This window comes from Phalacrocorax carbo, chromosome 1, assembly GCF_963921805.1.
Source record: "Phalacrocorax carbo chromosome 1, bPhaCar2.1, whole genome shotgun sequence".
Taxonomy (NCBI): domain Eukaryota; kingdom Metazoa; phylum Chordata; class Aves; order Suliformes; family Phalacrocoracidae; genus Phalacrocorax; species Phalacrocorax carbo.
Genome location: NC_087513.1, coordinates 42,999,722 through 43,011,064, shown reverse-complemented (window position 1 = coordinate 43,011,064; position 11,343 = coordinate 42,999,722). Strand labels below are relative to the sequence as shown.

The 11,343-nt window shown below is 41.8% G+C and overlaps 1 long non-coding RNA gene across 2 annotated transcripts in view; it reads right to left on the bottom strand.

Moving 5' to 3' along the window:
- Positions 1-251: 251 nt before the first annotated feature.
- LOC135313109 (uncharacterized) overlaps positions 252-11,343 on the bottom strand; it is a 48,737-nt gene continuing 37,645 nt past the window's right edge. For both annotated transcript variants that reach the window (XR_010372701.1, XR_010372702.1), the window contains one exon: positions 252-6,652. This is a non-coding gene — a long non-coding RNA (uncharacterized LOC135313109). The remainder of the gene's footprint in view (positions 6,653-11,343) is intronic.

The window sequence follows — 11,343 nt, the reverse complement described above, 5'->3', positions numbered from 1 at the left end:
AAATTAAGATAGGAACTACCCACCCAAAATGTTTTGAATGACTTGGAAAAAAAAGAGGTTATTAAGAAACAAAATGCATCATGCCTAACAGTTGAAAGTTTTTTGATTGGGGGAGGAGGGAGGAGAGAATCATGGAGACAAAGTTGTAGATCCAAGGCTCTTATTATTCAGTTTTCTAAATAACTTTTTTAAACACCAGTCTTTTGTTCAGCATGCTTTACTGAAAGTTAATGAGTAAGAGACATTCCTGTTTCATGATAATAGGTGCTTAATGGGGCATTTTGTTTAACTGTTGATTCATTCTTCCTATCAGGTGGCCAAGAGCAGCCTTTCACAGCAAAGTAAAATCTGCGTTCACTGTTGTTCCGCAAACACTATTGGAATCAATTGCAAATGTTTAGTATGACTTTGTAAACATGACCCTTTCCTTTTGTTCTGTTTCAGGGTCTACTTCACACTTTCATGTCAGAGATCTAGTTTCACGGATCACTGCTGATGAAGCTTTCAGATATGTGCCATAAGTATAGGTACATTTTGTTCAACAGAAGCGAGATTTTATTTTCTATTCCCATACCCTCACACAAGAAAATCAGCTTGCTCCAAGTGACATGAGTTCTTCGTCTCAATGCACAAAAGAGAAATCTAGCAAAAGAACAAACTTGCGCCATGGGAAGATCAAGCATCAGAAGTTATGCCAGTGATAATCAGAAGAGAAGGGCAGGATCTGGAGAAGTTGGTAACTGCTATTTTACAGTTCCTTGTGAGTACACTCAATAAGAATGTAACAATTTTTATGTATATATATGTACATATGTGTAGTAAATTAACCCATTTAAGTAAGGACAGTGCCAATGTAAGCAAACCAGTCACAGTAAGGACGAAGAAACCCCTTGTATTTGGCTTTTATACTGTAATCAAAACCTTCAAAATATGGTACAGATTTTAATTATAGTAGTCCATGTTTTCACTTATGCTACACATTTCTGTTTCTGTTTCACGCATTGGGAAACAAACTGAGAGAGTTTGAGTGAGTTGATCAAAGACTGGATAGAAACACAGGGCCTCTGACTCCATGTGGCCCATTACTTATCCTTCTACTTGAAAATTTGTTAATTTTTATTTCTTTTTTTTAGGCAACTAATCACTGATGTCTCATCATCTTCCCCCCTGCCTGCCCCAGTAAATGATGATAATAAAAAGCTTCATTTCTGCTACTATTTGTTTATTACTTCAGATACTGAAGCCACTGCTGCTGGGGACAGAAAACTAGGAGAGAACATGGAACAAAACAGATACCTGCAGCTGAAGCATAATGGATTTAAACAAAAGGCCTTTTCACATGGAGTTTAATTAGTATAAAAATATTAAGGAGGGGGAAAATAAATTCATGAAAGAGCCGTCCATTGGTGGCTACTAAACATGACCATCTGGTTATAAAGCCTGTAGTTCAGGGATTCTCCTATTGCTTTAGAGGTATACAGAGATGGTTCCTCTCCCTTTACTTCGGTACTTCCCCTGCTCCACACACACAGGAGCAAACACATACTCTTTTGTTCTTATATTCCTGTCCCCTAATGGTGTGCATGGGAGAGATAAAGCAGTACCAGATGAGCCTTCACACTGACATAATGTGGATGTTCTGTGTTATGTTATGTGGTGATGTTACAGCAGGGCAGGCCACTCCTCTGCTCCTCAGACTTGTTTCAGCTGGCCCTGCAAGCTGGGTATCTGACGCAAAACCCAGTGGATTCAGTGGAATCTTTTTTCAGATCTTCAGAGCAGACTCCTAAATGCAAGCCTGGTTAATACTCCAGCAAAGAACATCTGATTATTACATAGGCTGGTCAGGAACAGTAACGAAATTACCTAAAGAAAAACATTTAGGATACATTATTTAAACTGCATTAAATATTTGTGTGGTCATTCCCAGGCAGAATGAACATTTCCTCAATTTGATTCCATTTTATTCAACTTAATTTACACCTTCTGTTACTTTGGATGAATATTGCTCTGTAGCACGTCTTAAGGAAACAGGCTCTGCAGGAAATGGTGTGAGCTACTGACATAATTTCTGTCATCATTTCTAGCATTAGAAAATATCACAATAGTAGAGAATTTTCTATTGAATAAGATATAAACCCGAAGTTCTCCTCTGGTTGCAATTATGTGGTAAATATAATTGTGACCTGAACATGGAAGTACAGAAGTCAGCAGTAGGCAGGAACAGCTTCCTTAACGTTCAAATTTGCAGTCTTTCCCTTACTACATGGAAACAAAGTTTGCCAGTGTGGTTCCTCCCTCCATGATGTCTGTCCTGCCCCATCTTCACAGGCTTTTGGATCCAGTGCCCACTGGCTAAACTCCAGGGAAACCACAGCATAGGTGCATTTGAGTCATCTAAGTCCTGGAGAACGACTTTGCTCTCAAGAACTGTTTCATCTCACAGGCTCTAAAATCAGGGACTGCCTCTGCTTCTGAGCAATTTTCTAGGCAGAGACTTTGGAGTTTGCTAACGAGAATAAGAGAATTTTGAGAGGCAAAGGGAGTCTGATACTTTGCTCACCTCTTCTCCTCCCTCTCCAAACACTGTTCCAATCACTGAGCTATTGTGTGACAGATGGAGTATTCCCTCCCTGCTGCGTACCTTGTCAGGCTCCCCACCACCTGCAAAACAATCACAGCACCCTAAAAATATCCCTCACCTCATTAGTTCAGCAATGATTTTTCAAGAATAAGAAATTGTAGTTCTTTCTTACTGCTACTACACGCTGGGCCTGAAGTCACCAAAAGGGTAAGGGGTGAGTAGTCTCTGATTTTTAAGTTTCAAGGTATTCTTGCTCATTGTCCTCTGAAATTAGTAGAGTTACCAAGAGAGTAGTTACTGTGATTACTCAGTGTTGGTATTTACAAAAAATGTGCTCCCCATAAATACTGAATTGTGTCATTATCACTGTGTATGCTGGGGTTTCATAAATATTGGCATTCAGTAATTTGACAGCTGGCTGTAAACTTGAGGAGACAGTCATTAAAATGGCCATTAAGAATGCTCAGAGCAGAAAAAAAGGCTGCTTCTTATTCATCCAGGACACCCGGAGCTTGGAAAAGAGGGGCATTTTCATTTGAATAGGGCAAACATTCTACATTTGATGTAATCTCGAGTGTTTGTACCTCTGCTCTCCTCATATTCCTTCAGCCGAACAGCATATTTTGGGTCTTCATTTCCAGATTCATCTAGACAAAAGTGGGGCTGTGTTTCTGCATGGCCATTCCAGAGTGCTCCAGCAAGAAGGACACGTGCAATACTACTTGCAAGGTCTTCGTATAGGTTTTAAAACTTGTGCTTGCAAATATCAGGTAGTATTAGAAGGCTGAAATAATTGATCTATAACATGTTTTCACAGGCTGAATACCAATTTTTAACTGAACGCTTTGCATTTTATCTCAGGAAAAATATCCACACTTGACTGGGAATAGACACTGGAAAATTTTCTAGCTTGGGCTTTCTGTCAGAAAGATTGAAACATGGTGTTGTCAGGAAATCTGTCCTCTTGCATGTCATATAAAAATGGTGTTTCACCGCCTGAAGAATTTTAGTCAGCCTAATAACTCACTGTTCACTCAATTATTATATTTTTACTTAAGGAAATTGTATAATGCAAGGTCAGACTTCATCTTTTGTGTGGTCAAAATGAGTGCTGTTATTTGCACAGTCACAACTTCTTGGGGGAAACAAGCTGGGGCAGAGCAGGCTGAACAATGGTGCTTCCCAGTGTGCAGTCAGGGACCACTGCTGCTCCGGTAACCATTAAGAGGTGAAACAACTGGAAAAATCCTGCCCTTCAGACATCAATATCCACATACTGCAACACATATTAGTGAGCGAAGAGCATAATGGGTGGAAGCAAAAATGGTAATACATCAGCCTGCTTTTGTGTTGGTTATAATGATGGGGGTTGCCACGCTGCGGAAGACAAGTCCATAGGTTTTTCTTTCTCCAGGAATTCCAGATGGTACTGGAATTTTTCTTCATAAAAAGTTTCAGTTGTCATTGATTGGTACTGACTGAGAGATACCTTCATAATGACTGTAAAGACACAAGCAGCTTTCAAATTCATGGATTTCAGTCCCATGGCAGGCAGGTAGAAAACCCTCCGAAGCGCTGCCACCCAAACAGCGGGCTTTCTCTGTTATTGCCATTAACTGCAATTCTCCACCTGTCTCTTTGATGAGAGCCAATGCCAGTAAGCATTACAAGCGGATTACTGTTTTACACTCTGCATGAAAGATGTGTCTAATAAGAGGATGTAAGTCTGATCTGGCTAAAATCAGCGTAAGGGAACAATTGCAAATTGAAATTATTTGTAACAGTAAGTCTGAAAATTTATGGGATGGAGATATGCAGCCGGGGAGGTGTTAGAATTTGAGGGGCTGCTGATATGTATCTCTTGAGTTTGTGCTATTTTAGATATAATAATTTCACTTACACATTTTGTTTGTAGTGTACTGCACCGTAGCTGGATGTCTATGCAAACTCATGCGCGTCTATGTGCATACCTACAGGGAGAGGAAAAACTGATGGATTTTTCTAATTCAAGATAGAGTTATATATATTCATAGATGATCCTGTTTGGAAGGAAATATATATCTGCTGGCATTTGGTTTTATGAGTGAGCATGTGTATCCGTGCAGCAACAGACTGGCGTAACAGAAAACCGGCCCATTTGTTCTTAGCACAGTGTCTGACAATTCACCTCTTGATCCTGCCCTTTTCACAGCCGTTTGTTTCTCAAGGAATGATTGTGGCTAGGAAGCCTGAAAGCTGAGAAACATCTCGTCACCACGCACAAATTATCATTCTTCTCCCACTCAGGAAGGTTTCAGAGCTATGCAGGTGTGGCTGTGTGATGGAGATGCCACTGCAGGACTCAGCGGAGGGGTCTGCCTCGTACCCCACCATGGGGCTGGGTGAACTCATGGTCTTGCATAAATCACTGTTGTGGGGATATCAGCTCTTAGCTTCTGATCTCCAGTTGTAAAACAGAGCTAATATAATCTCCTTAGTGCCCCTTTTCTGTATCTTTCTTCCAAAGCTCCCAGGGCAGAAGCTTTCACCTTGGCATATTTGGAAGATGACACTTTGCCTTTGGTTGCTTTTCATCCTGTGGCCAAATCAGTAACCTCAAAGGGGTAAACAGGAGCTGGGCTGGGGTGTAAGAGCTGGAGAAGTGCAGGAGAAAGCCCTCAATCTGACCCCACCACTGGAGGGTTTGTCCTTGCTTCTTGCGCCTAGTGGGGGGGAAGGAAGGAGTCTCTGTGCATACCTCAAAATCTACAGGATTTCCTAAAGCCACCCCCAAGGGTCAGGTTTTGCCTTTCCTTTCCTGCAGAGAAACCAGTGCAGGACGTGCTGTAGGTTGCAGAGGCCTCCTCCACCAGCTCCCATCAGGTGAGGATTTAGCACTGGATCCATCCCTCAGTGTCCTCTGAGGAATTCACTGTGTTTCTGCTGCAGGAAAAGAGAACGGCAGGTGGGGCTGAGGCCAGAGACGACGAGATACAGCCTTGCTCCAGCTGTAGCAATTACCTGTGCTGTCACAAAAACAGCGGGTCTTAAATTTTGAACAGAAGGGACTAAATGCATCCCTGGAGTAACTCCAGCAATTTCTGCAGGTTATGAGAGAAAGATTTTGGCCCTCCATCCATTTTATGCACAGAACTAAATATTTTCTCTAACACTGAGTCAAAGGACTGAAATTATTTGTCAGATTGAGAAGTTTGGTGTTAAAGTCAGAGGAAAAAACATACCTTACTGCCAATGAAATTGGCTTCACTATATTTCTAGTGCACATTAAGCAAAACAGCACCTTTCAGATAGATGACTTTTGCTCATGGCCATTTTGAAATTTCGATTTCAAGTGCACTAGAGGGTTTCTCTATGAGCGAGAATTGCTTCTTACTGTCATTTTTCAAAGGGTTGCTGTGAGACCGAAGAGTTGGCCTCCGTTAAAAATCCTGCAGCATCCTGAGCTAATTTGGTGGTGAAACATACCCTCTACCAGTTACTGCCTTCACCATCTGGGTGACTGCCAGGTGCAGAGTTGTCCGAAGAAGTTATCTTAGACTTTGTCCCTAAATGTTTATAGCTGGTTGCATTCAGTAACACTAAAGATATCCTAACAGCTAAGGCATGAGGAAGTGATATGTTCACAGTGTGACACATAGTTCAATGGAGTTCTCAGTGTTTCTTGCAGGATGATAATTCTGGCAACTTTTGTTTCCAGTGAAGGTCATATGGGCTTCAGTTTCCACAACTGGGCACAGGGTGGGAGGCTTGACATCACACTCCCCGGCATGGCATGGGGGCAACGACGAAAGATCCCATGTCTGATGCTCCAGTCCCGCTCCTGTCCCCCAGGATAATGTTCCTGCGGTGACTGCTGCAAACATGTTGCGGCTGCAAAGGGGAGGATGGGGAAAGAGGCTGAGGATGCTTATCTGAGCAGGAGGCTGCTGAGCTGTATTTCCAGGGGGGCCACTTCTGTTCAGCTTCTTTAAGTCTCATTTTACCCATCTGCTATGTGATGCTCATCTGCCCAGCGTGGTGTCAGGAGACTTCACTGATGTATATGAAGTTCTTTGATGCATGACAGCTCTACATGAAAAATAAAATAATCAGACCTTGTTTCTATCTGTATCACTTTTACTTGGACATCAGCAGCTAGTTGGTGTTACTGAATGTGTTCAGAAATAAAAAAATCTTTTTATTTATTCAATGGCCCCATGCATGGTACCTCCCCAGTTCAGAACGGGTTTCCTGGTCTTGTTTTTTTGCCAATAGTATCTAAGCATCTGCAGTTATTTGTTTTTCTCATGATACTGCTTATGACCTCGTTTTCCCTCTTAAAACAATACACAAATCCCCTATTCCTCTCCCATAACTACCTTTCCCTGGAGTACAGTGATCTGTATTGTTTGCAAATTATATTGGAAAAAAAACAAAGAGAGGAAAAAACACTATTTAAAAGTTTCCTTACCAGGGATGGAGTGTTACAAACAGTTTAAAAAAAAGTAGAAAGCTGATTGTTAATGGCAAGGGATAGTAGAACGGGTTTGCTCAGAGGACGGATGGGCTTGGAGCAGCGAGTGCTCAGACACAGGCTTCTCCTCCAAAGCCCCTGGCACGGGAACGGCTCCCATCACTTCTGCATTGCACTGCAGACTGCAGCTAAATGACTGCAAAAGCCAAACCACTCTCCTCATCTGTCAGATTAACTCGGCAGCTAGTCTGAGCGATATGGATGCCGAATGCAAAGCTGCTAGTTGATAGGTGTTGCCATTAACGTGTTTTAATTAAATAGAGAAAAGGAGATGGGAAGGGACTGAACCAGTGACACTGAGAGGAAACCAAGCACCAGAAAGCCTGGATTTTTTCACTTTCCTATCTGTCTGCTTCATCAGGAAGCAGGGAATCATCCCTGCTTGCCTGCCTAGTGCTATTACCAGGAAACGTGATGGGTTTTTATATCTAGGTTGAATTTAAACCTTTGACTAAGTCTGTCTGTTACTGAACAAATCCATTTCAGCCTTGTAAACCTCACATAAACTTTCCTTAAACCTCTCATGTTTTATAGATTAATTTTTTTTAACTTCCAGTTAGCCCAGATTCCCCACTGGTCCTGAACTCTCATGGTTCTCCATCTGCAGAGTTACATTAGCAACCACCACAGACTTAGATATTGTTATGGAGATGCTGCGTGGTGGTTTTGGCTTTCTGATGTCCCTGCTGGCCTGATTATTCATGGATTCTCCACAAATGCATATGTGCCACAGATAGAGCACCCCGACCTCGGCATCTCCCTATTAAAGTCCTCCCCCCACACCCCCACTCCACCCCCCAGGGAACTGCTGGTATGCTGCAGCTCCCAGCCATGGCTGGGGGGCAGGTCTGGGGTTGGGGGCTGTCTGCATGTGGCTTCTTTGTTTGCAGCAGATACATAATAAATGTCATATGCGTATGTAGGCAGGCTATGAAAATGTACCTTACATGGAAAATAGACAGACTAGAAGTATACAGTGAAAGTTTCTTTTCCCCATTTACAGTTAGTCTAAAATATCTATATCTCTACAGGTCTGAGACACTGTTTTGCCACAGCTTATACTGATTTGAATTTTCTGGTTTGGCATCGTTCAAAAATAAAGTCTTTTGGAATTTCTCATGTACCTTTGAAAACACTGCTGTTACCTCCGCTGCTGGTGAATACAATCGCATGAAAGTGGGACAGAACCGTGCTACATCTTTGTGGCTTTATCGCAGCTGGTGCTGGAAAGATGCATGCTAATTCCTGCTCCCTTTCTTTAGTTGTGGACCTCATTCTCCTCTTCCATTCAGCTCTGTTTTCCATAACAAGTTCTAACCTCTCTGTAAATCACAGTGTTTAGGTTAGAGTGCACACACTGAAATCTCCTATGGTGTAATTTATAAACTACTGTGATAGAAACAACTGTTTCTGCAGATGTAGTAAATCATAAGTAAAATCTCGATAGGAGTATGTTTAGATAGGGGGCTTTGGGTGTGAAGTATTGCTCTTGTTCCATAAGCGTGCTTTTTTATTTGGTCCAATGTCGGTAACATTCGACATCACTTGCTCACTTGAGTTTTGCATCTGGGCCAGGGAAACTCATAAAATCCAGTTAAGTTACAGGGGTAACTCAAGGGATGCAGGGATTCAACTCGTACAGGACTCATGACAGGAAGAAGCCACTACACTTAGAGAGGTGTGATTCATCTCTTCTAAAGTTAGCTGCCTAAAAATGGCAAATCTCATCTCAGCTTGTTTGCTATGCAATCAATGGAAAAGGCAGGCAACCTGCAGGATGACTGGCTCACCAGTAAGGCTGTGAATTAGAAAAGATCCTAGGTGACTGAACTTTGGGCATCAAATTCAAGCTAGACAAGCACAGTTAATCAAAATCAATCCAGCCCCAAATGACTTCAGTCTTTATGGGATTTACAAAAAGCTGCAGTGCAGACCTCACTTCAGAAATGACAGCGACTGCCCCATTAAATTTGTTGTCATAATCCCTGCATCAGCTTTCCCATGGGATTTCATCCTTCACAAAGCCTCAGTTTTTCTAAGGGAGCAGAAAAGAGAAGATGGGTATGAAGGGAAGGAGCTTTAAAGGCCACTGTTGTTTTAACACTTTGCTATGCTGTTCCTTTGGAGGTTTAAAAGCTTCTGGCATATTTTAGAAGGGAAGAGGGAGAATTGCAAAAAGTAAAATGTAAAAAAGCAATTTAAGAATTATACACACAACACAGTAAGGTTCTGTGACTAAATTTGGGCTCCATTATTCACTGAAGTCCAGGTACTTCTACATGTCCACAGCTAAAGACAAAGGATTTCAAAAGGGGAGGGGAGGAATTAAAACTGTTTTCCTAAGAAAAAAATGGAAAGAGACCTTTAACTACACAATGGGAGGGCAGAAAGAAGATGGGGACAGATGCTTCTTGGAGGTACCTAATAAAAGCACAAAAGGCAATGTGCACAAGCTGCAGCAAAGGAAATTTCTATTTCTAAGGAAGATAATTTTTATCATGGTGTTCAAACATTACAACAGCAACACAGACAGGCTGTGAAATCTTTTATTTTCTGGGCATTCAAAACTCATCTGAACACCTTACAACTCACCTGGACCCTATTCTAAGTGAGTGGGGTTGACCAAATAACAGTCATATAAATGAATTTTTGAATATTTGTGAATGGGTACCTAGACAGACATCAAATACAGAGATGTTCTGAACCTCTCTTTTCTAGTGTCCCTGCAAGGGAGTTCAGAAACCAGCAGGGGACACGAGAGATAGTGCTCATATAGCTGTACCTCCTCCCATTTAGGACAAGGAGATGTTGTACCTAGATGATAATCTCCAAATAAAGGTCTAAATATAAACCAGCCCCCCAGTAATAGCATATTTTCTGTTATTCACCAGACCTGGCAAATTTAAATGCAAAGATCTGACAAAAAGTTCTTTGGCATGTGACCTCTGTAGTTAGCATGACATAGGCTCACTGCATAGACGTCCAGGACTCGATACTTCAGGCAAAACTCCTTTTGAAATCAACAGGTATTTTGCTCTAAATAGGACTGTGAGGTCTGTGTCACAACTTGAAGAGCAGAAAATACAGGCATCATCTCTTCAGGCAGCATCTCTTTCAAGACCAATGACTTCCCTCGTTTGGGGTTTAGATTCCATGTATGTGTGAAATAGAAATTACAAGACCTAATTTCCTTATATTCCTGAAGGAATTTCCACTGGCTTGGTTAAGAATAGATATATCAATTAATGTTATATTATTCCTTTCCTAAAAAGAGAGAATCAAACTCAGGTAACATAATAAAATTAAAGGATGACTACAGAAAAGCGCTTTAAACTCATTCTTCAGGCTGCTCGCTCATCTGCTCACCACCACAGATACGCAAAAGAGGGTCAAAATGATTAAAACAGTGGCACTGGTTGTTGGGATGACTGATATCTCCAGGAGCATGGACTGAAGGATTTTACAGTCAAGAGCTGACAGACAGGAAGAGATCAAGTTGTCGGCAAATACACAAAATAAAAACAGAGCACCTAGCTACAAGGCTAATGACTCAAAGGTTCGGTTCAAAACTTAATCTTGCGGCAGGGTTCATTTCTACTGGATGTTCTCAGGGTACTATCTTGCCTCGAGCAAGGAACGGTAGGAAGACGTAGAGCATGTGTCTACAAAAAAACTCCTAACAGTGATTACCATGTTGTGGATGTGCCACCCCTGGAAATGTCCAAGGCCAGGCTGGCTGGGGCTTTGAGCAACCTGGTCTAGTGGAAAGTGTCCCTGCCCATGGCAGGAGGGTTGGAACTAGATGATCTTTAGGATCCCTTCCAACCCAAACCATTCTATGATTCTATGATTACAAAACATTATCAGTTTGACTGCAGTGCTAAGTACGAGCTCTGACTTTACTCAGAGCAGCGAGGATGGAGTGTGTACTATGTGGTGAACTGCTTGGTGCAGATGCAGTGGTCCTACCAGCACAGAGGAACTACCAGGTGTCATTCTCTCTAGGGCATAATTCTTAGAACTAAGAAGAGAGACAGGCTTCATGTCAAAGAAATAGAAAATTGACAGGAAGTGCATCTTTACAGAGTATAAGACTGAACTGTAAGAAGAAGGAAAAAAATCTGAAGTGTAAGTGAAAACACCATTTTCAGATTAAAGCGCACCATTTCTAGTGAGCATTTTTGTTGCTGTGACTAGAAGTTAACGTAAATTTAGTACCTGTGACAGGGCTGGACTTAAATCAGTG